This window comes from Scomber scombrus, chromosome 23 (assembly GCF_963691925.1).
Source record: "Scomber scombrus chromosome 23, fScoSco1.1, whole genome shotgun sequence".
In the NCBI taxonomy this organism is placed as follows: domain Eukaryota; kingdom Metazoa; phylum Chordata; class Actinopteri; order Scombriformes; family Scombridae; genus Scomber; species Scomber scombrus.
Window position 1 is genome coordinate 22,118,662 of NC_084992.1, and position 25,448 is coordinate 22,144,109.

Consider the following 25,448-nt stretch of genomic DNA (forward strand, 5'->3'; position numbering starts at 1 on the left):
TAATGAAAATAATCATTAGTTAGCAGCCGTAGCATGGACGTAGCCTTAGATTTGAAATGTTCATTACTCTTTGATGCCGAGCTCTTTCCTGCCTCCATCTCTGACCCTGACTGAGCACAAAGACTTATTCATCTCTGGGCGGAGAGATAGACACACAGAGAGAGAGAGGGAGAGAGGGAGAGAGGGAGAGAGAGAGAGAGAGAGAGAGAGAGAGAGAGAGAGACACAGAGAGGGAGAGAGGGAGAGAGAGAGGCTGTCAGACTGCATAAACACTAACTTATAGATACCATCTCCAGATGTAATAGCTATGGTACATTAGATATCTCGCTGTGGACAACGCCCCATCTCTGTTCTTTGTTAATATAGATCCATACATCACTCTGCAACATAAGAGCCCATCCACCATCCATTTACATAATACTCAGAAACACATGGACAAAGGAATGCCATGTTTCTTTCTATTGTTGTTGCTCCTCCGCCCACCCATGCTTTGTCTGTGTGTACACCACATGCATCATTCTCTAATGTTAATAGCCTGTTTGGGTATTCTCAGTGTGCCAGGGCCTTATAAGACTTCAAGCCGAGCCCAAGATTGTTATTGGCCATTTTCATTTTTTCCTTTATTTGCCTTCGCTCCATCTTGCTTTTCTGCTCGTTACGTTATTATTCGGGCTTATAGGCGGGGGACCACATTGTCGTGGCTTTCATTATTTTACTGTTGTTTTGTGTAGATTTTTTTTTTTTTGCTACGGAGGCTGGAAAAGAAGTAGGTCAGGCGGCTTTAATATTCATGTTAATAGTAAATGACATTCCGCGACGGAGACAGCGAGCGTAACATTAGGCGGCAGGTAAGACAGCAAAAAAAAGAAAGTTACAACCTCAATTTTGCAGAACAGACAAGAAAAAAAAAAAGAAAAGATGTATTGCAATCTTCAGTGGCGGGAAAAGGGAAGGGGATTTTTATTTATTAATTTCTTTCATTTCTGTGCTGACCTTGTTTTCTTCCTGGGCCGGCTGCAAACCTCTCCCTGCTCTAACTTTTATACATAAACACTCTGCTTCTCCAGCCAAAGAAATAGAAAGAAAATAGAAAGAGGAAGAGGGGGAAAATTGGAGGAGGAGGGGGTGAGGAGGAGGGGGATGGGTGGTGGATGAAATTGGAGACATAAAGAAAAGAGAAAAGGGCGAGGACAAAGAAATATAGGAGAGAGTGAGAGGCGAGGGAAAAGAGCGAGAGCAGCACGACTTGTACGACACGAAAGCAACACAAAAAAAAAAAAGAGAGAAAGAGGACATTTCTTGGCTCGTACTCCTCCTCTCGTGTGCGGGCCATCTTAATGAGAGCCACATTTAGGTCAGCGTTGGTTGGCTTTTACCCCTCTTTCTCTCCTCCACTTCTCTCCCTCTCTCTGTCTCTCCCTCCCCCACCCTCCTGAGAGAACGATAAAAACCAGCACTGTGTGGTTTGGCTATGAAATTACAGTCATTCAACACAAGTTAAAGCAAAAAAAAAAAGAAGGAGCAACATTTTTTTGAGTGTGCACTTAAAGTAGGTTTTGCTGGTGGTTAGTAGTGGTTGTGTTGTGTGTGTATGTGTATATGTGTGTGTGTGTCTGCGTGTGGTGGGGGTCAAAATCACTATCATTCTTCTCCAAAGAAAGGACACTTGTGAACAAGACTCTTGAGTTTCCACTTGAGAAAATGCTCCATTGCTCAGCCTATACTTAGAAAGCAAGCACACAAAAAAGAACCAAAGAAGCCGCTGCCCAAATATAAGAAAAGAAAATTGTCAGTCTTGCATCATCACATTTTTCTTGTCTTTCCTCTTCCTGTTGCTGTAGACAAGAGAAAAACATATTCTACAGTAGAGCTATTTTTCACCCAAAAAAAAAGGAGGCTTGATGTGAGGAAATAGATATATTTGCCCATAGTCTGGGTAGAATGGGTATCCATCCTGCTGCTCGGCTGATGCCGTACCAATAATAGATGAGTGTGGACAGGAAGGGGGCATGTGGAGAGCTTCCTGATTGGATGGGTGTGCTGGGAAAGGTGTTTTCTCTATTTCTATTGCGTGACGGGAAGAGACAAAGCGGGGAGTCGGGTGTGTAAAATAGAAGGAGAAGTTAATGCAGAGCGGAAAGAAAAACAGAAGGAGGGATTGAATTTATAGGCAAGTTTATTTAGACACTTTTAGGCCCTTTGTTAGATCGTTTGAAATAAACCGGCACTACCCTATTTACAGTACTGAAAATATGGAAGACCACTGTGAACCTGTACTAGTGCTGCATGTACATCGATACTGCTGTATGCACCCAAAGTGTTCAATGTACATCAGTTAGACAAATAATCATATGAATATATACAACATGAATTCACTCATTATATTGCAAAATAACCCAATTAATCTTCTAAATTCAGCTCATGATTATAAAATGCTGTTGCACCCAGCTTCTTTTCACAAGTCGTTTTTATTTTACCCCAGGAGAAAATGTTCTTTTTTTAAATTGCCAAAGTCTGTTTTTTATACCATTATTATGGCCACGCTCCAAACATGTTGGATTCTACACTTCCTGCCTGGCAAACACCCACGCTTTTCAAAAATGAACATCATAATAAAATCATTTAAATTCTTCAGCCTCGAGCTGATGATGACGTCATAGATGAGGTCATCATCGACTGACTATTTTCTCAGCTTTGCGAAAGCTCCTCCAGAGCCAATGAAGACATTATACTGCTATCATTATAATACTATAGCATTATACCTGCTATCATTATAATACTATAGCATTATACCTGCTATCATTATAATACTATAGCATTATACCTGCTATCACAGGCTGAGGAGAACTAACCAGGCTTTTTCAGGTGGGCTGTTAGGGTTATGATAGCCCAAAAGATGCTCTACTTGTATCTGTATGGAGTTCTGTTGACAGCTGTCTGAAACCTTCTGCTGTTTCTCAAATCACATACTTCTGTTAGTACACTTCTGTTAGTACACTTCTGTTAGTACACTTCTGTTAGTACACTTCTGTTAGTACACTTCTGTTAGTACACTTCTGTTAGTACACTTCTGTTAGTACACTTCTGTGTAGTACACTTCTGTTAGTACACTTCTGTTAGTACACTTCTGTTAGTACACTTCTGTTAGTATACTTCTGTGTAGTACACTTCTGTTAGTACACTTCTGTTAGTACACTTCTGTTAGTACACTTCTGTTAGTACACTTCTGTGAGTACACTTCTGTTAGTACACTTCTGTTAGTACACTTCTGTTAGTACACTTCTGTTAGTACACTTCTGTTAGTACACTTCTGTTAGTACACTTCTGTTAGTACACTTCTGTGTAGTACACTTCTGTTAGTACACTTCTGTTAGTACACTTCTGTGTAGTACACTTCTGTTAGTACACTTCTGTTAGTACACTTCTGTGTAGTACACTTCTGTTAGTACACTTCTGTTAGTACACTTCTGTTAGTACACTTCTGTTAGTACACTTCTGTTAGTACACTTCTGTGTAGTACACTTCTGTTAGTACACTTCTGTTAGTACACTTCTGTTAGTACACTTCTGTTAGTACACTTCTGTTAGTATACTTCTGTGTAGTACACTGTGTACACTCTGTACTTACTTGTGTAGTGCGCACATTATCGACAGGTTAGTTTTGTCTGCCATCGTGCACTTACCAGAAATGACAATTAGCTAGTTAGCAAGCTAGCCGTGGCAAGCTAGCTTTAGCATTTGCGTTATCGTTGGCGGTACCAAATCATTACAGACTACTAAATGAACCTAATAAACCTACTGATGGTTTATATATGTTTAGATATCATTTACATTTGTATAACGTGGTGATGTTCACTGTAGTTACAACATCCTATTCCGCCGTTTCCTGTTTGAAAAGTGGTCCCTCCCCTTCTGCTACGTAGCCAACATAGAGAAGCGTCCGTAGTTCCACACTCAACTTTTCGACTATTCTGAGTGCACCATCCGGTTACTCATAGTACACTGTATTTTTCCATACTTCTCAGTGTGAACACACTTATGCACTCAACATATTAAATATAAGAACAGAAGCACATGATTTGAGACACAGTATTGTACTGTTATATAGTCAGTGTGATGGACATGGACATTTTCTTGCTGCATTAAGAATCTGTGCATCAAGTTCAACTTTGGGGAACTCCAACGCACAAATTTCTATTGTTGACCAACCGCAAACTGTCTTTGATGGTGACCACAAAAGTGTCAAAACCAATGAAAGCTATAATAGCCTTTTACACCATCCACTTTTATATAACCCTATTTGTCGGTTAGTAAGCTGGTAGAGGTCTCTGAAGTCTCAGACGCAGAACGCAGACGACAGCCGAACATACGGTAAACATTTTGTGCGCAAGTGGTATAACGTTTTTTTCCACCATATTTGCCACTGAGTACATATTTTAGCTTACGTGCTAAAGAAATTCATCAATAAATGACACGTTTATTTTGGTACAGTTTGATCATTGTACTGAATCATGACTAAAGACTGTGGAATTCTTAGGGCAGTTTACCATTAACTTTCAATGCTAACTATTTGTCAGTCTTTTAATTTGAAGTGTTGCCTTTGCAGGTTCTTATTGTCACAACAGCCATCCAGAGAGAGGGAAGCAGTCCAATGGCAACAAGAGGCGACGTAAAAAAAAGCGAGCTGAGGCATGGAAAAAAAATAGAAATGCGTGGAGAGCCATAATTTAATGGGTGATGAAAAGAGAAAAAAAAGAAAAAAGAGGAGACATTGAAAAGAGTGAAAAGACCTGATTAAGAGAGAAATAAACAGCCGTGCTGGAATAAATGCAGAACGACCCACACAATGCTACGTGGGAATAACGGCGCGCTGAAGACACGCAGACACCAGAGTGAAGAGCTTACCAGTAATGTGTGTGGATGTGATGTGGAGTCTAATTGCTCTGTAATGGAGGCAGGTGTTGTGTGCTAATTAAACACACATGACCACCCCTCACACACACACTCACACACACACACACACACTCACTCACACAGGCCTGGCCTTTGTCGAGCAGCTAAATGAAGGAAACTCAAATTGGTGTTTGGCAGTGTTCTTGTCAAATAGTCCTGAATGTGTTAACAGCAGGGATAAAAAGGGATGAGTCATGACTGCATGTTTGACATATTTGACTTCTCAGACTACATCACACTCCTGAAGGAGGGGGGGTTTCTGGTATCCTGGTGTCCACAATTTGCATGTGCGAGTTTTTGTCTTGGTTGAAATCCATTAGGTAAGGTTTTAATGATCCTCTCTCCAGTGCTGCTGTCCAAGTACAAATGAGCACACTGTTTCGGGTGTCATTTTACATTTGTAACTTCTCCACTAATGGCTCCGCTGTTCTGATAAGCGGCCATGCTAGCCTGGACTTGGACTGACATCAGAGCTCACTGCTCTACTACGCAGACCAGTCCAACACACACACAGGCAGAGGATGTAATTGTGTAATAATACAACTCAGTATCAACTTTATGGTGATTCTGGTAACTGTTTGAACGTGCAGAACACACACTCATAGCTTTTACACTTTACATTTTAATAGATAGAAATAGAAATGTGTTTTATTGATGATAAATGTTTCTGCTGAATCCTGCCAAGAGTAAGTGTCACTGTCTTCCAGGACTATCCAAAGGATGTGATTTTAACTTTAATTTGACAGATACAGGTATCTTTAAGTGGACACACATATTGATATTTGAAGGTTTTTTTTTTTTAAATCCAATAATATCAGCCAGGCTAATTTATCTAACCCAATTTTCTTCCAAAGAAAAATGGAAGGAGATGGTCAGTGTAGGATGAGGAGGTTCTGTCTTGGAATGTTTAACTTTTTAAAAGTATCTTTTTTTATTAAACTAGTGCCAAACAACAATGGCCAATCATCCACAGTGTCAACCAAATCTGGAGGAGAATGCTGAACTCAGGACCATTACTTTAATCTAAATTAAACCACAATCCTAATCCTTCAGGAAAGGAAAGGGTTAACCTGTCCTAAAACTAATCCTGATCCTAATGTTAATCTAAAACTAAAAATCCCATCCCTAAACTAATTATAAGGCAGACATATGATATATACTGTAAAATATTCTCATCATATTTCTATCCTCATGAGGACTTTTAGGTCTAGTGAGAAAAGTAGTACAAGAACACACACACACACACACACACACACACACACACACACATACACACACATACACACACACACACACTCCTGAACCCTGAGCCCAGATCAGATGTATTGTATGAGTGAAGCTGACAGTGGATTATAACATAAAAGCCTGTGAAATGGAACAGAGAGTAAAGGAGTTTCTTCAGAAGTAGCTTTGGCTGCTCCCTGCGCTGACGGCAGGCGGAGAGCTGGTGAGGTGACAAATTAAAACATGTCCTCTGTGTGTTTCCTGCGGATTGCATGGTGATTTGTTACCTTGCTGCGAGCGCTGGGCTCCCAAAAAGCCACTAATCCCCAAAACAGACCTCCAGAGTTTGGAGAGGAGCGTGGAGGGGGCTGCAGTGTGGAAAGGACAAGGCCTGCAGCTATGGATAATGTAATAACAAGCATATAATCTTACAGCTTCTCAACATTCAATGCTCTGTTCCTCTATGTGGGTGAAAAGGTTAATGAAAACATGCTTATGCAATACATATAACATGAATACATTTGCACTGCTATTGCATATAAATAACTATAATTACTGGGTTGCAGGGTCGTAGGGCTGGGCGATATGGCCAAAAATGTTATCATGATAAAAATGTTGATATCGATAATTATCGAGATACATATCAAATCTCTTTCAAGTTTAAAAGCTGATTTTTGCTTGAGTGAAAATTGAAGAAACCACATGGTTAATTGTGGTTTAAAACGATTCTTTATTGTCAGAACATGACAAACACTTGTCATATCAGAATGTTTCGCAATCAAGGCAGAATCTTTTTAAGTTTAAGGGACGTTTTAAAGGATAAGGTCAACAAATAGACAAAGAAATCTTAATGCTGGGTTTAACCATCTGTAAAACCTTTTGTACAGAAGGTTTAAACACAAAAAACAAGTGTTTGTAGCTGTTGACGTCAACAAAATAGACAAATGAAAAATCTCAACCATGGTCAGTATTTTCTGTACAAGTTACAAGCAAACCCTACAAGTTACAGGCAAAGAAGATAAGTCTACAGCCTCAGGTTTTAGAGCTGCCCTGTGACAGATCACAATGTTCTCTTCTGTACTAAAAATCCTCTGAGAGGGGAAGCTGGTGGCAGGGAGGCACAAATAACACTTCTCTTGTTGGCTCATTCTTGGAAAGTTTCTTTCATGCATTTTCCGCCAATCCAGAGGTTCTGTTTCACTGTCTGCATCTGGAGCAATGAGGTAGTTCACCATATCAGTGTCCTGTGTTGTTGGTACATGGCTTCTTAAAAAGTTGCAGTGACTTATTTTGCTTCTTCTTGGCAGTACAGCTGTGAAGTGGATGGACCTTGGCCTCAAACACAACTCAGTTTGATGGCCTCAATCTTGGCTTGATATATTGGATCTTGACACGTGGATTGACCAAGAATGCCATATCAAGCAGGTTATCCGTCATATGCTTATCATACTTTAGATATTCAATGACCGTTGTCTTTATGTCCCTTGTAAGCTGTGTGTCATAATCCTAGGGCTTCGGGACCTCTCTTCTGAAGGGGCAGCACAGGCTGAAGGTAGGACACACTGACGTATGAGAGTGAATATGGGAACTCCAGAAGTGACCTGAAGTGAATCTATGGCCTCAGTCATAGATTCCAGTACACACATGTCCTGCCAGGTGGTTTTCTTGTCAGCAGTGAATACCTGAGAGATGGCCTTGTGCTGCTCCACCAGCTTTTTCAACCATCTTTCAGTGGGGGATGGAGTTAAGCTCTTCCTGAGCAATTGTCAGGTCTCTCTTGTAGAGATTTTACATGATATTTCTGAGCAAATAGAAAAATCCTTTACTAAATCGACAACCTTCTGAGCAGACATATGAACATATACATATTTAAATCAGTATTGCATCTATTTCAGATTCAAACGCAGCTTCTTCAGGCTTGTAATCACTATTTCATTTTGAAGCACAAAGGACTAGAACAATAAAGAAAGTCATTGATATGATTCTCTTTTAAAGTTCTTTTCTTTTTATTAATACCATCTTTATTGTTACTGCAACTTTGAGAGTGCCTTGTGGGACTTTCAGCTAGTAAAGCTACATTTAATTGAATTGCACTGAATGAACAGTGCAGGAAAGTTTACAGGCTAAAACTTACCAACAGCTGTGTGTAGTCAATGACCCAAACACTGGACCCATGTCCATTGGTTGAGTAAAGTGGCCTTTACAATGTTTGACCCGCTCTCAGTTGTGATACATACTTATCCGTCCACACTCAGGAGGTGAGCGTTTTAATCATTTCTGGTGCGATAACTTCACCACAACGGTCTTCAAGGAAGTAAGCTGTTTGGAGGCATCAACTCTAAAGATTCCAGTCTGTCTATAAAGTGAATAGTGAGGTTCAGATGAGGCTCAGATGTGCAACTAGACGTACTGGCGAAGGATGAGACAGCCGGGGAAGTGGTCAGTGAAAAAATGTTTCTGGCCAGGTAGTTGAGGCCAGGTAGTCAAGAACTCTGAGGAGCTTCTAGAATCTCTCATTTTCGACAGTGCTAATGGGAAGCATGTCTTTTGCTATTTGATACGCAACTGCATTTGTGACGTCTTTGTGTCTTTTTGTTGTTCTGTCATAAGGCACGGTGCTGGAAAACTCTGATGTGAGAGTTTGCTGCTGGCCAGTCATACTTACTGGCCTGATACTTGTCCGTTTGGGACGGTTCTTACTTTCTGTATGTTCTACCAGGTGATACTGTTTCAAATGATGAAACAGGTTTGTGGTGTTACCCGTCTTAGCTGGCAGATTGTAAAAAGCCAAAATATCTCAACACTAGTAGAGTTGAGTGACCTTTCTTGTCGATGATGGCTTCAGCTTTCACTCTCATTATGGGCACACCATTTCGTTTGGTGTCACTGTCACTCAATTTGTTGATTTTGTTTAGTCCACTCCAACCACAAGCATGTCAGCCAATGTACAGTATAAGCATATTTCTATTCCTGTGACGTGAGTGGCTGTTCGTGATACTTCTTCCGTTTAATGGCAGGTAGCAACTAAGCCCCTTATCGCTGCCCTCTTGCGATGTACAGCTTGTAGAGTGGTTTAATGATATCAAACACTTTTTATCCTTCTTATCAAGAAAAATGATCGACATAATTATTGTTTTATCACCCAGCCCTGCTTACATGTCTCTGAAACACATGAAAAACATTATGCCACCGTTGTAGAGAGCTATTTCTATTCAAACTGAGCTGTATGACTGAAAAACATAGCTGGAAAATAAAAAAAAGCTCAGCTGCCAGGGGTTATAGCAAGGGTACGACGGGAAATAGCACTCTGAATTGAATGCATTTTTTTTTAATAACACAATATTTTGATAATTGATAGCTAACAATCATTAGCAACAGGAAAGCCTGCTCCAAACTGTGAGCTTAATCAGCCTTTCTTTTTTTATTATTTCCCTATGCAGATTAACATTTCACCACGTTATTAGGGAAATAATGGGAAAGGGCGGGTACAATCACAAACTCTATTTGTGCCTAACAAACACAACATGCAAATACATACTGTAAAAACAAGCTTTTTCAATAGAATACAGATTTTTACGATCGGTTATGAGAGCAGAAGGCCCTGGCAGCTCCAGATTTAGTGAAGGACGCCTGGTTTTCAACAGTTGGCAACAATAACCAGCCTTACAATAACAGTAAAACACTGTGCAGAAGTGACCTGCAGGAGGAGGGAGGCTTCATTCCTGAGCACTCAAATCCCCCATGACTAATTTTAAAGATTGTAATTAACTTTTTTGATGAAGCCAACCTCCAATTTTACACAGTGACTGCTTTTCTTTATGACTCATCACCAAGGTTAACATGATGGTTAAAAAAAATATAGACACAATTTTATATAATTGTAATTATTACGTTAAAATAACTACAAGAACAGGCTTTATTAAAAGTGTATAGGGGTATCCTTGGAAGTGTGGGTGGATGTAAAAAGGCAGCGGTCTACATCATCTGAAATTCTTGATGGTTCATTTGTCTTAAGCTTATTTCAACACCATTTCCCAGCTCACTTGGGATTTGGTGATCCATTGTGCTTCCACACATGGCTAATCATGGTGGTTGTTAAATATGTAACACCTCATTAACCTTCAGCTGGGACATGGCTGACAATAACACAGCTAGGCAGCGGTGATTAGCACATAAGCACACTAATCATCTCCACAGTGCATTTATGAAGCAGCTTTGTACGTTTTCTAGATTACTACTGTTTATGTTTTAAACACAGTTCAGACGCTTATTGCTTTGTCATGGAGAGCAGGGTGATACAGCAGCAGACTACAAACACATCTTTATTGCAATAATGCACTGCAAGTATTTTTTAGCTTACTAGAGTTTTGACCTAACAACATTGCAAGTTACAAGGTTTTCTTTTAAAGGGGACCGATGATGCACATTTCCATATTTTTATTCTGGGACTCTGCTGGAGAAACTTTGCATGATTCACAGTTTAAAAAAAATCATTATCTATCTTGTACTGACAGTTCAGCCACTGTCAGGACGTTTTAGCTCCTGTTTCATTAAGGCCCCCCCTCGCAATGAGCCCACTGTATTGGCCAGCTTCCGGCTGCTTGTGAGGCTATGTAAACAAACCATGAAACAAACTATAGTAGTACGATTGTCATTCTTTACTCAAAATGTCGACTTCTCAAATACATGTTTGGGGCCGCATGGCAAAATCTTAGCAACGTCAGTAAACCTCAAACAGGTGCTGGACCAAGGACACAATGTACAAAAGAATGGTGGATGTCTCATAGTTGTCTGAAAACCTTAAGATAAACTTAGCCAATATATGGCATGCAAAAAAATGTGTCAAACAAAGCGCTCAGGGCAGGTTAAAGCCCTGGTTTTGACTCACAGTGAACATTTTTAGATAGGTTATAGTTTGACCATGTTAAATATAGATCTCCAACATCATAACAGAATGCTCGTAAACAACAGAAAACCACAAAAAGCATACTATGTCCCCCTTAATGATATCGCCGATGTTCAACTCAGACACAGAGGAATCTGTTGAATAATTTAACACTATAGGTTTCAGTAGTGATGGGTTCCAATAGCTGGTTTCAAGTTGGTAAATTACACAGATTCATTAAGCTTGGCGGCCAGAATCCCTAATTGACTCTTTCATTTACAATCTCTCTTTAGTCTTAGTCTTCACTCGTTTTGCCTACAGTCTAAGTCCAAACTCAACAATGCAGCTGTTTACAAGACCGAGCTACAAGACCATAGTTTTGGTATTGCATATGGCTCTAAATATTCCATTACCCATAAAGCCTCAGTTGCTGATGCTACGGAGAGGAGGCGGGTCAAATATCAGAGCTGTAGATAATTCAGAACACTACAGAATTCTAAAGTGAAATGATTTAAACTTCTCATCAGGCTCTGTTCACCATTATCGTCACACACAACTATTTATACAGATGTTAAGTGACTGCTCACCTCTGGTCTATCTTAGAGACAGATATTTCCTAACCTAGATGCTCCCAACTTCCTATCTTTTGTTCTGATCATTTTGTGTCCATCCAAACCTCGGAGAAGCTTCAACTGTCAGTCAGCAGATGTTATCTAGACACAAAATAACCCTCCCTACCTCACAACACTAGTGGCTTCAAGATTCAAGTCTGGTTCTTTTCAAGTATTACTGTTAACATTACAGACACATTTTCTTCATATAGATATATTTTTCAGCTATGGATAGATTTAGTTTATTTGGTGTCCAAAAAATCAAATGATATCTCACTGGACATCAATCCTGAATCCTTAGAGGAGTTTGGTACCTTTCTTTTAATTTAAAGCTCTGGGGCCAGATATCTGGGGCATGTAAATTGTGTACATATTCATGATTAAACCTGTGTGTAGACATGGAGCCAGAGATATGCACACACCTTCTTTTTGTCAGGTTTATAAAGCCGTGCTTACGCATGATTCTATTTTATTAATCTCAGTCGTTGAGGAACTGGGCGCACGTGAACGAGCCTCATTTCCATAATTAGGCATAAATAGATGAAGACACGCTCCGAAACTGTTGTTTACATATCGGTTCTCTGCCTGCTCTGCCAGACTGTACACCTGTCAATGAAACTAACAGGAAAGACAAAGTACCATTTCACTGATGGAGAACCTCGCCGCTGCAACGCCAACAGAAAAACAGCTGTCGTTACACACAATCATAAAACATGGTCGTGCAGCTCTTCATACAGTCCATATCATTTATTCATCACATGGACTGTAACCCATCGCCTGCAATCATATCTCAGAAATGTAATTAATGATAACTTGTATCATTCATATTCAAACCGACTTTAAAATATCACAATAATTGACTTTGTGCAATAATGAACTGTGTGAACCTTATTTATACATTTATTTATATTTTATTTATATATTCAACACATATTTTAAAGGGTTTACTTATGGGTATGGGTATGAATGTGTATGTGGTCATGGGTATGGGTGAGATGTGTTTGGGCTCGTGCGTATGTACTAGGGCTGGGCAAAATGATTATTTTTGTAATCGTTTAATCTAACGATTCATTTTTTCAATTCGATTCGATTATCGATTATTTTCCCATTATTTTACTTATATAGCAATTTACATATGCTAATTTTTGTATCTCACTGAAAACACACATTTCTTCATTCCAACATATTTTTATTGTTTTTACCAAAAATTACCAAATTCCAAAATAAAATTCAAGTAATGAAAACAATAGTGCAATCTGACACCAGAGGTAACATTTAACAAAAAATCTAATCAAATACTTTCAATAAATAAAACTGTTGTGCAAGAATCAAGAAAATGTCATCAACATAAAATAAATCAAATATAAACAGCAGCATCTTGTCGTGTTCTTTTTGAACCAACAACATATAAAGTGCTCTTCATTAACAGGAACATACACTCTGCCTTTTCACTCAAGAATACTGTGTGTAGTGTGTGTCTATGTGTGTGTCTGTGTGTGTGTTTAATCCAAGACATGATGTAGTCATGCATTGGAGTGGAGGAATGTTAGCATTTCAACATGCTCAGCAGTCAGGCTTGCCCTTTTTTTGATGACAATGTTTCCAGCAACTGAAAAAAGCCTTTCAGATGGCGTTGATGCGGCAGGTACAGCAGACAGTGTGGGGAATCTTGTTGCGTTATCCTTCCACCATTTAAGGGGGTCACTGTCCCTTGGGATAGGGTTTTCCCCAAAATACAATAGCATCGCCATCGTGCTTTTATGATAAGCCATCTCCATTTTACACAGCTGACAAACGACAGAATGGCCTCCTTTTACGGAAAAATAGTCCCATACCTTTGAATTACGAGTTCGTTTTTTACATTGATCCGAGTCAACTGACTCACTGGTGTTGCTGCTGCCGCTACCGCTACTCGCTGCCGCCATTTTTTGTTTTTAAACGACGCATCGACGCACAGTTTTTGCGTCGACGTATTTGTTGCGTCGACGTAATCGATGACGTCAACGCGTCGCCCCAGCCCTAGTATGTGTATATATTTTATATTTTTATGCTGCAGTTGGGCTGCTCAAATGGAGTTTCATTGTATACTTGCGATGACAATAATGATCTGTCTATCTACAAGATGTGACACAAGTAAGGATAAAATAAAAAGAATGTTAAGGGCAAACTAAAATATTGATGTTAATTATAAGAATGATAAAATTAATCACATAAAGGTAATTTGATTGGCATTGGCATATATATATATATATATATATATATATATCTCACAATATATATCTCAACAAACTACGTTTTACTAAAAGATTCAGTGTCTCCTTATCTTCCATCTTCACCTCATCACATGACCCTCAGATCGCTTTAGAAAAACATGTGTACAGCTGGTCTGAAGAATGCATGAGGTGCACACAAAAAAAATGTTTGTGTGAAAGGATAAAATGATTCCTTCTTTTCACTCTCAAGTACATCCACCCTTGAACCACGGCCACACTACACTGGCAGCACTTCTCATTAATTCATATGCTGGCTGAAGGGCAGTGTATTAGCAATAATTAGTCGGCCACTAAATGGAAAACAGGGCTATAAAGGTGCGTGTTGTTGGGTAATCGTTACCGTGTACGGACCTTGTGTTGAGAACATTCATCATCGGCTTGAACTGAGTCACAGTTTTTAGTTTGTTAGCGCCAATTTAAGCTTTTGATAGCAGCCCCGCGTCCACCTAGCCACCACCTTCAGGCGCATTACGAGCTGTGGGAAAAGTTGTTTCTCCCGCTCCAAAATACAGTTGTGCTGTTTTATTGCAGACCTAGGCAGAGTATTTACAAGCCAACCTTATTCTGTGGCAGGGCATTAATCACAGACCAGCATTAGGATGCTGGGGGCTGGAGAGGGGTTTGTGAGATTCAGGCTTCACGGGTTCACATGGCAATGCAAACAATGTGAGAGGCTCGGATTAGAGGAAGCAACTGCAGCTGCATCCATGTTTCATCCCATAGTTCTACATGTCAGGGGGTTCTCACCGATTATCTCTTATTAAACTTTAAGTTTTTAATTCCAGCACACTTTATTTAATATAAACTAGTGAGGTAGCAATAAGGCACTGTAGGTAACTGAAAATACAAGCAAATGAATCACTTGTGTGGCTTTTATGTGCTGCCATTTTTCACATAAATATGCTGATTATTGCAGCCATAAGCTCATAATGTTATTCAGATCATCTACTGTAAATGAGTCATCTGTGAGTCATCTACTTATTTTTGCTACATCCCCTATCTGGGAATGCCTTGTGATTTCCAGGAAGAGCTGGAGGGTGTAGATATGGAGTACATGATGTTCTACATACAACATATCAATAAAACATTTGATGGAGACAAGCAGAGTTTTCTAAGCATTACCCACAACCACTGGCTTTCATATCTGCATGCTTTTATATTGAAGGGGAATAAGAAATGTTTTTTTTGTTTTGTTTTGGGTGAACTACCCTTTTAAAATGAAACCTGAGAAGCTTTGATGCCTCTTCTTACACTCTAATTAGGCTCCTATGTTATTGTTCATGAAGCAACATTTTTTTTTTTTTAAGAAATATGATTGGCAGATCATTTCAAAAACTTTACCAATAGAGAACTGTCACCAGCATTCTGAACATACATCAGTTACATTTCCATGAATGCTTTGCTTCACAGAAGTGTAGATTGGATACTAATTCCAAGGTTATAGTGGAATTATTCAATAGTTTTATTAAAGTCATAAAAGTACCACAACACTGGGCTTCCTTCTAAAGCAGCATGTACCAGAGGATTTAAAAGAATTCTTGGCATTCATCAATTTTCTTGCACTTAGAATTTTCTCTTTGTGTCCGACAGTGTAACATCACCTACTGCAGGCTGTAATATTCTCTCCTTTAATATCTCAGCGACTGTCACATTCCCTCTTTATTTCTGTCACAGTAAAGCGCTGCTCCAATGACACGGCGTTGGCAGGCTGGATTCTTATTTTATAATTGTTCCAGCTCCTCTAATACGACCGCTGACACTGATGAATGTGTCGGCTGATATTCTGACGGCTGGTGACCTCAGAATTCTTCTTTTGACTCTTTTGGGGAATGTTTTTTGTGAATGAGACTCGGCCCATAAATGGAGCGGATCACGACAAGTCGCCTCATGTGGATGTTTTCAGGGTGTTGATGCTTAAATCTGAAGAATGCGGACCTACTCATGAACAGGTAAACGCTTTATGACAAATTCGGGCAGTTGAGAGTTTGTTGACTCCAATTTGGAACACTCGTACAAACAAGCCTCTCAGAGAAAGGTTAGAAAAATGTTTTTGCATGAGGCCAATTTCATGAGTCTGTGGCCCTCACACACACCCAACTAAAAAGTAATCAGTAATTAGGTGTGGCTCAGGAGGTAGAGTGGTCATCCACTAATCGGAAGATCAGTGATTCGATTCCCAGCTCCTCCAGTCCACATATCGATGTGTCCTTGGGGAAGATACTTAACCCCAAATGCTCCCGATGGCGGCACCATCAGTGTATGAATATATGTGGATGGGTGAATGTGACATGTAGTGTAAAAGCACTTTGAGTGGTCAAAAAGACTAGAGAAGTGCTCTATAAGTACAGTTCAGTATGTGGCACTCACATACAGAGTGGGTATGTGGTATGAGTAGGCACTCACACACACCCAACTAAAAAAAAAAGTCATCAGTAATTGACTACACAAACAGGAGGAAACAGTTCATTTGTTGGGGACTATTTTCAGCGGCGGACTAATCCACATTTGTTCATTTATAGTGAGTATTTCTGGCAGTGCGACAGTGTGTGTGGGACTGAGGTAAACTAAACTACAGCGTGTGTGTTCACGGTAAAATATCAGCATATTCTCACGTTGTGAAAAACGTGTAACACCCGGCCTGCCCTCACTGAGCTCTCCATCTGCACGCACCACCAGTCATACGGAGATCATCGCGCCTCAGTTCAGCTGAGGCGATGGATATCTAGTGTGTGGCTCTGCTTTCATTTGAATGAAAGGGATTATGCAGAGATGTAATCGATATAATGACTCTGAGACGGCAGCTTGAATGGAAGTGAGGCCATCTCAATCGGAAATCCATATATAACATTTACACACACACACACACACACATAGTGATTTAGTATGGCACACACATTAGCAGTCTCAAAATAAATGTTTCCTTCACTTTCTTTTTGCTCTGTGTCAATAATGAAATATAGAGTAACGTGCCTTTGACTGTGTAAGAGATGAAATGCGTGCATTATGGAGCACATATGGGGGCCAGAGGATGACCTCCACTCAATACGCTCCGTCCCGCGTAGAAGAGTCGACCCCCCCCCCTGTCCAACTTTCTGTCACTGACTCGGGCCTTTTGACAGAGTGCCGTTCCCAAAATTAAATACAGCGCCGCTCCTTTTCCGAGGCTTCCAGCCAAACGCTCCGCTTCCATCTCTCTTCTCACCTCGTTTCGTCGGCCGTGATAGATCCTTTTGCCGAGCTTCGACGTGAAACCATTTACTGATTCACACGCGTCAGAAGATTCGTACACAAAAATCGCCTTCAAATAAACAACAGCAGAGTAGGCACGCACACAAACACACACACACACACACACATATAAGCAAAGTGTTGAAATGAAATTGAAATGAAAGCACTATTACAGTATCAATCCTTATCTAATCCATTCTGTGGAAAGAGAGGCCGATTGTAATTACCTCCAGCTCAGTTTGTTCTAACGAGGGGCGGTGTTCACATCACTCTCTTACCTTTTCTCTCTTTTTTCTTCCAATTCTACATTCTGCTGCTGAATAACAACAACACAATACCAACGGCAATCAATTTCCTATCATACAAAAGCACCTTTGAGGGCTCTCCATTTCATTTTCAAACAATGCAGGCTGAGAATATGGCCTGAATTAAGATGTAGCGCTGGACCTGTCTGCTGTGCTCTGCAGAGGGACGAGCAGATCTGGACCACTTAACAGCTTTTCAATTCAGAATTTCCGGGGCCAGAACCTGCTAACAAGACATTTGAAATGACACACAATCCTTTTTACATCTGTAGAGTGCTCCGACTGCCTGATCTGCTGCTTCCGGTTCTCACTCTGGGACTGGGACAAAACCCAACACCGGTCCATATAACTGAGTCCAAATGTGACATGACAGGATTATCGGGCCGGAGCCAGTGCAGGAGATCTGCAATTTCACTTTCTGCTGGCTGCATGTGCGCTCCAAATGTTTCTCCATTTTCAGGAAAGTGACTAGAGAGCAGAATTTGGAAGCAGGATGGACCCTGGTGGGACAGACTGAGCTCTCTGTGCAGTTGGCCCACATCTTGAGATCTGCCTTCTGTTGGACTTCATTGCTTTCAGGTCCTGGGAACTCTTTCTTTACTAAAGCAGTTTACTGTCAAAGTCCCACATTCTCACACAGCACTGTGCTGACCCAATGTAAAACCCCCTAGAGGTCAGGACTGCTTTTGTTTAGGCAATTTCACCTGGTGTTACCCTGTCTCATACAAAATATACCCCATTTGCTTTGCCAAAAACACTATGAAAAAAACATAAAAGATCCCAGAATTCTATTAACTGGCAAAGCTTTTTCAATCCATGAGAAGCAACATTCTAAACACCGCTGTCCGTCTTTCAGGCATCGATATACCTCAACTCTCCGGAAACACTGACTCACTTGATCAGCCTATAATAGAGTGTCTCTATATATCGCCACTTAGTCTTTGTGTCAAAATGTCTCAGATCTGATTGGATCTGAGTGGCCTCGCTGATCACATGGTGTGTCTGGTGGAGCATCATGATGTCATCGGTGTTGGTGGTCTTTCTATGCTTAGGTTGACTATATATTGGATCAGTTAAAATGATCTTCACATCTATATAGATCAGGACTTTTTTCTCTTTAAATGAATATATGCACTTTTGGTTATTCCATTGGTCCAGCAGAGCACTCTTGTCTCTTCATCGCCCCAAAATGAATCAGACTCAAACATTTTTTGACAGCAACATTTTGACTTGTCATGGCAGGAAACGTTCAGGTGCAACTGAAAACATTGATTATTGAGTGAGTCATACTATGATTTGTGTTTGACAAGTCAAAATATCTGCTGTGATTTTGGTTATTTACACTTCACATTTTTCTTGCAGATATGTGAGACCGAACCCTAAACTCTGATCAAGTGATTTGTAGCATATGTTAGGACAGGTGTTACGATGGCTCCCATAGCGGATGTACTACAGATTGTGTTCATAATTTTGAACCGGTGAAGACTTGACCAAATCAAGTAGTCCACTTACAGTATTCATTTAGGATCTTTTCATACATGACAACATATGGAAAAAGAAGATTAAAACTATTCTCATGATACAGGTTTGATATATACTCAGTGGCTGCGGTACCACTATTGCCTCGTGGTTTGCTTCAGGCTGGTTACCTGAGGCTGCTGCTGCATGCAAATTGAAATCATGACGGGGAGAAAAAAAAGAAAGTCATTTACTCTCAATGAAAAATGTAGTCTCCTTGAAGCCTATGTCAAAGTGCCAAAAACGAGCCCACGAGATGCAGCGACGAAATGACGAGATTGAAACATGTGCTACATTTTGACACTATCAATAAAATAGCAAAGCTGTCGGTTTCATTACTTTAGATTCACGTAACAAATAGATAGTAAAAATGGTTATAGTATAAGTACTGTGCATAGTTTTTGCCTTCATCTAAAGGCAGTGCAGACAGAGATGAATGTTTGGAGGAAACACTAGAAGCTTCTTTATAAGTTTGACTCTTGCTCGTGCTGACAGTGTTTTAATGTGCTGCCTGTTTGCACTCTTATCTCAACAGACAAGATAGATAGTTCAGGATGCTTATCGTGTGAAAGGGGATCTGATTTATGCTGGCTGAGCACAGTGAAGGCAACAAAGAAGTGATTCCTAACTGAGTGTTTGTGTGTGTTTTTGTGTATCAGTATGCTGGTGTCACTCTCCACGTCTTCGTCTGTGTGTTTTTTTTATGTTGTCAGTCTTGTGTGCGTGTTGGCATCTGTTAAAAAGGAGGAGAAAAAAAGGCACTGCTCACTATTCAAACAAAAAAATTCCTTTGAAAACAAGTCATATCCCATTTGTGCTCCTTGAAATATCCCTAAACCCCAGCAGACTGACATCTCCCTGCTCATTGTCGAAGATGTCTCTGTATTCTAAAGAGAGTCTGATCAAAGGAGCTTCCTATTGGAACGGCACAGCTGTAGACTCTCCCCTCCATGCCGTTCACAAAGCCAAACCCGCTGCGATCAAAACAAGACTCCCAATGGATCTATCCATGCTCTCTTTTACTGCGGTGCTACATCTGTTAATGTCTCTCTCCCCCTACCTTTCTCCACCCAAATCACTTCATTATGTATAAACTGTAAATCTTTTTATCCTCTGAGCCGGCTTCAGTTCCTGATTTGAATGACAAGGACGTAAGCACGAGCAACATAAATAGCCATGATTGCTTTTAAAAGCTTAAGTTTAAGACCCTGAAGACATTTCTTTATTCTTTGACATACTATATTTAGATGTACCTAACATATCTTTCTTATTGATCACACAGACATGTTTCTGGATATATTTAGCTACAGGTTAAAGGCAGTAATGCTGAGTAAGACTGAATTCATTGCATGGCTTCATCAGCAATGAGTAGATTGAAAGATGTATTAAAATAGTTCAAAGCGATCTCAAATGAAGGCCCACTGACTACCTTGTTTTTAAGCTTGAAACTGTATCACCTGATCATCAGCACATCATTTTTAGAACTGGAGATGTTCAAATTTCATCTTTTTGAGCACTTTTAGGACTTTAGTTCATGTTGGTCTAAAAGCTTAGCTTGAAAGTTCATTCTTGACCTTGGAAACTGCAATTTGGACAGAACACTTAACTCAAAGTGCACTTGTTAGATTGTAAGATGAAAATTGCACTTTCTAAATGAAAGCACATTTTGAGTGTTCACTTCTGTCCATGTGGAATTAAGCTTTCTACCACCGAGACGCCCCATGATGAGACCAGACTGTTATAAAGAGCCAAGTGACTGATGTTGTCAACGGCAACTGTGATGTCATCTGTTTGCCAGCTTTACCAAGTATGTCAAAGACATGTCTTATTTGTAATACCATGTGATCTTTCAAGCTGTCCTGAGTTTAGCATGCAGAGGGAAAAGAACTGTCCAGAATTTTGAGAAGAGGGACACTGTTGCTGATTTTAAGGGGTCTAATGGAATATGACAAGATGTGATAAAGCACTGCTCCCAGTCAAATAGCCTATTTATTTTTGAAATGAGCTACCAGTATAGAGGAATATATAAATATTTAGAAGCAGTAAATCCAAAATGGAGAATAATATGATTGACACTGGAGGAAAATTAGAGGCTTCAAAAATCAAGAAAAAGAACCAGTGTGTAAATGTAATTAAATTGGAGCTCTATTGGTAGTAAACCGGTGGTGAGTAGGTGACAATACCAAACTGGATCAGAGGGTTACTGATTGATACATACCATAAGGAAAAATTATTATAACATATTAGGTTGAGTGTAGCCTGAAATCCTGAGGTAGGTCTTACGTAGCAGTTTCCACATCAAGGCTCAAAATCAGAAGCAACCTGGAGCCATCTGATTAGCAAGTCTTGAGGACGCAACCAACTACACGGACTGTTACTGTCATCCTCTACTACCTTTACTAAAAGTCCAGGTAGTTGCAGTACAGTTTGCATTGTAGCTGACAGAATGACCCAGTAAGTACTTTACATTAGGGCTGCAACAACGAATCGATAACATAGATAAAAATCGATTATAAAAAGTATGGGCAACGAATTTCATTATCGATTCGTTGTGTTGTGCGATTAATGCATTACTTTTTTTTGTTTTTGTTTCATACTGTTTATATGTAGTTACACAGACACAAAATCAAAGAATAATAAAATCATTAAGAATAATATAAAACCAGTCTGTACCACCAAGATGAACTGGTTTAGACTTTATTCTTGGTTGACACTGCTGGATGGTAATATTGATTTATAAGTGTGCTCTATTTGTGTGAAACAGGTTTTTTTTACAAATGTTATAGTTCGCAATATATAATTGAACTCTTTTTAATTTATATACTAGAACTGCCACTGAATGTTGAAACAAATCCTGTTAACAGTTTTATCATTTTCATTTTTCTTTATTATTTCTCTTTTATTTATAGTTCCAACAGCTCAGGTCGATTGAACAACAGAAAATACCTCTTTTTGTGTAGCATACATGTGTATGATATTTTGTTAAAACTATCAGACATTAACATTAAAGTATTATTTATAATTTCATATAACTTTAACAGCTCAGGGACAGCCAAGCAGCAACCTGTTGTTTGAGCACTTTTTTGTATTGTCAATTTGAAATGATGTTTTGTTTTTGACCATTAATCGACCGATTAATCGATTATCAAAATAATCGTTAGTTGCAGCCCTACTTTACATGTTGACCTCAAATGTTTCCATGTCATTAACAAAAAGATAAGCACCAAGAAAGAAGCAGCCAATTGATACAATTTAACTTTGGGAAGTCCAGGGAAGATTATATTTCATCTTTTCCATTGTCAATGTAAAGAATCACTGATCATCTCTGCTGAGAATCAAACCCACAAGCCAGCTAGAACAAACACAAGAGATTTAGTAGATATGATCTCAATGTTAGAAAAAAGGACATAATTGGATGATTTCTTGGATACTACACAGCCAGCTGTTGTTGAATGCCTGCAAGAAAACAGCTGTGTTGTTCGTAAACCCCTGAACATACCATAGATAGAATCTATTCAAAATCTTTCTAATACACTGATGGGAGATACCTATATGTTTTTTATTGTTGGTTGAGTTGATGACAAATGCTTGGTATTAAAACTATGTTAAAAAAAAAAATGTAATCTCTGAAATGCATGTGTTGCTGTCAGATTTACTGATGAGCATGGAGCAGATGGATGACTCTTAACTCAGTGCAAGGCCTATGCTCATTTTGCCAGAAAGGGTTATTGATCTAGCATAGATGTGGTAATAATATTCTCATTATCAGCTAACCCGCACAGGAAAACAACTATAAATCACAAATATACATATTGATTTTTTTTGTTTTTCACAATACACAAAAGAGCCAGCAATATGTTTATTCCAATGGCGTCCTCAAGAAGTACATATCTTGACAACCACTATCCAGATGTCCACGAAATTTGAAGTTGATATTCATGTTCTCCAGAGGATGATTACTATGTTTTTGATAACCCTATGACATTTCAACTAGAGCCACCAGTAGGCAAACATTTCTCCTTGAAAGCAGAAACCTTTTGAACAATCCACACACGTAAAAGATTCAGTTTGCTTGAAATGAGCTTGTACATACAGTGTGTGGTCCAAGAGGATCTAAAGGTGTTGAAAGATGGACCAAAATGCCACATTCAAAGACCAGGTAAAAAAAGGGGTGAAAAGCTTGCCTTGATAGATATGGGCAAAATGTGATAAATCATACAAATGGGGATAATGGCACACACTTTTGGATGGTCTCTCCTAAAAGCATTCATGGTTGAAGACACAACAAATGACAGGATTAGCTGTGCGAAAAATGAAAAAACTGAGCAAGAGATAAGTGCAAACACTGCCAACTCTTTCACCTAGTGTCATGATGTTGGTGTGCTTGATAGACTGTTGGAGTTGAAGTTTCAATAGATGTCAAACCAAGTCCTATCCCCAAAATCCCTCTTAAAAAAACCATTTAGACACTTTTAGATCCAACAAGATCCAGCTACTGATACATTTACTACATTGTTTAATCTTGTTTTACTTATTACTTTTTCTTGACAAATGAGGAATGGTTTGGTTATTGATAAGGTTCCTAAAGATCTAATGGCCAGTTTTCATCTAATGCAGGCATGTCCAAACTATTATCCATAAAGGGTCATGTGCCTGCAGGTTTTTGTTCAAACCAATGAAGAGTAAACTATTCGACCAATCAGTCAACCCTGGTGTGCTCCTGCTTGGTTGGAATGAAAACCTGCAGCCACATGGTCCTTTATGGGATAGTTTGGACAATCCTGATCTAAGGCCACCCAGTGAAAGCATTACAGATGAGCAGCAGTACATAGTCGGGGTTTCTGCGTTGGTGTCAGCATGGTAAGATGCTCATTTGCGAGGGAAATACATGACTTGAATGATAATGAACAACACCTCCATCATTTCACTTTGTCTTAGTTAAATAAGCCTGACCAGTCGTGACAGCCATGCCTGGTTCTGCTATAGTCATCTTACCCACTACGGTCAGTCACCTCGTCTCATACACGCAACAGCACAGTAGCTATGTGGTATAAAGCCTGCTGACAGCACTATCATTTTCTCTTGTCAGTAGAACACTAAGAGCCATTATAAAACACATGGTTATAGTTTATCTGTTGTTAAATTAGTTCCTCAGTTTTCCATGAAGGTAGCTCATATCATGGTTTATCAGTAGAGGGATGACTGCTCATGAGTTATTAAATTGTATGATTTAACTCATTCTGAATGACATAATGCTAAAAATAGCCACGACTCAGAACACTAAACATATAGGTAACAAGGATATTACATCATGTATATATACATATACTATACATACACACATACATATAGAAAGAGCACTGATAAATGGATAAATTAATATTTAAATATAATAATAAAAAACGTTATTTCTGTGGCACCTTCCCAAACCGAAGTTGCTTCACGTAAAACAATATTAACAGAATAACACACAAAAACACAATAAAAACAATAGTCAAGCATGAATAGATGAAACATTACACAATAAATAATACTCTTTGGTGAAAGGCTATTGTAACTATGAAAAATTAATTTAGCCCAATTCTTATTATACTGTATTATTTGTTTTTGTCTATAAAAAGGAGAAGCCTTGCTTAATATCCAATTATAATTAACTAAATAATAATAATGATTAAATTTTGCTGTTTTTGACTAGAAAAAAAACATTTTCAACTGCAAGATGAGCAGCTGAGTAAACTGTCAGTTTTATTATCACCGACTCATTTGTGCATCTGGTCATTGGTGTCATGTGTGTGTGTGTCCAGATGGAGTATTAGTGGATATAGTTTGCCAATTTATTGCTCAACAATAGTCATATGAGGAAAGAACCAGATGTACACTGGGGATGAGCAGTTAGAGCATTGCTTCACATTTCATTGTCAATCAGGCAGGAAAACAAACTGAGTTTCGGCACAGCTGTGTCTCCAGCATTTAGCAAAGGGTCAATTCTAGTTTATTTAATGCAGTGCATCCATACCATACAGATTCTAGACGTTGTGGACAAAAATGTGAAGGGTGCTATAATCTACAGCTATATCTCAATGCTCTGTTTTTAGACTGCTGTAGAAAATGTTTAAATGATCTATAGAATCTTCAGCTTTTCACTCATCTAGTTTGCATCTATCATAACGTTAATTCACTGTTGTACTGTTTCTGTATCTTGATGACAGTACTTCTATGTCTGTTCCCTTTGATTTCTGTTTGAGCTTGTTTTGGTTAGTAGTGCATTAGCGTTGTCTTTTCCCTCCCCTAAATAGACCTTTCCAATGGCACAACACAGAAGTAACTAATAACGTTAATGATGTCTGCATTACATTCAGGCAGTACGGGCACTGTTGGGGCTAGTATCAACTGAAATAAGTTACTATCAGAGGTAGAAAATATGACTATTTGTATGGATTTGCTTAATGTGA

General features: G+C 39.2%; 1 protein-coding gene across 1 annotated transcript in view; it reads right to left on the bottom strand.

Moving 5' to 3' along the window:
• The window catches only part of adam19a (ADAM metallopeptidase domain 19a), a 206,891-nt gene that overhangs the window by 133,219 nt on the left and 48,224 nt on the right, over positions 1–25,448 (bottom strand). The gene's annotated exons all lie outside the window — the stretch shown is intronic.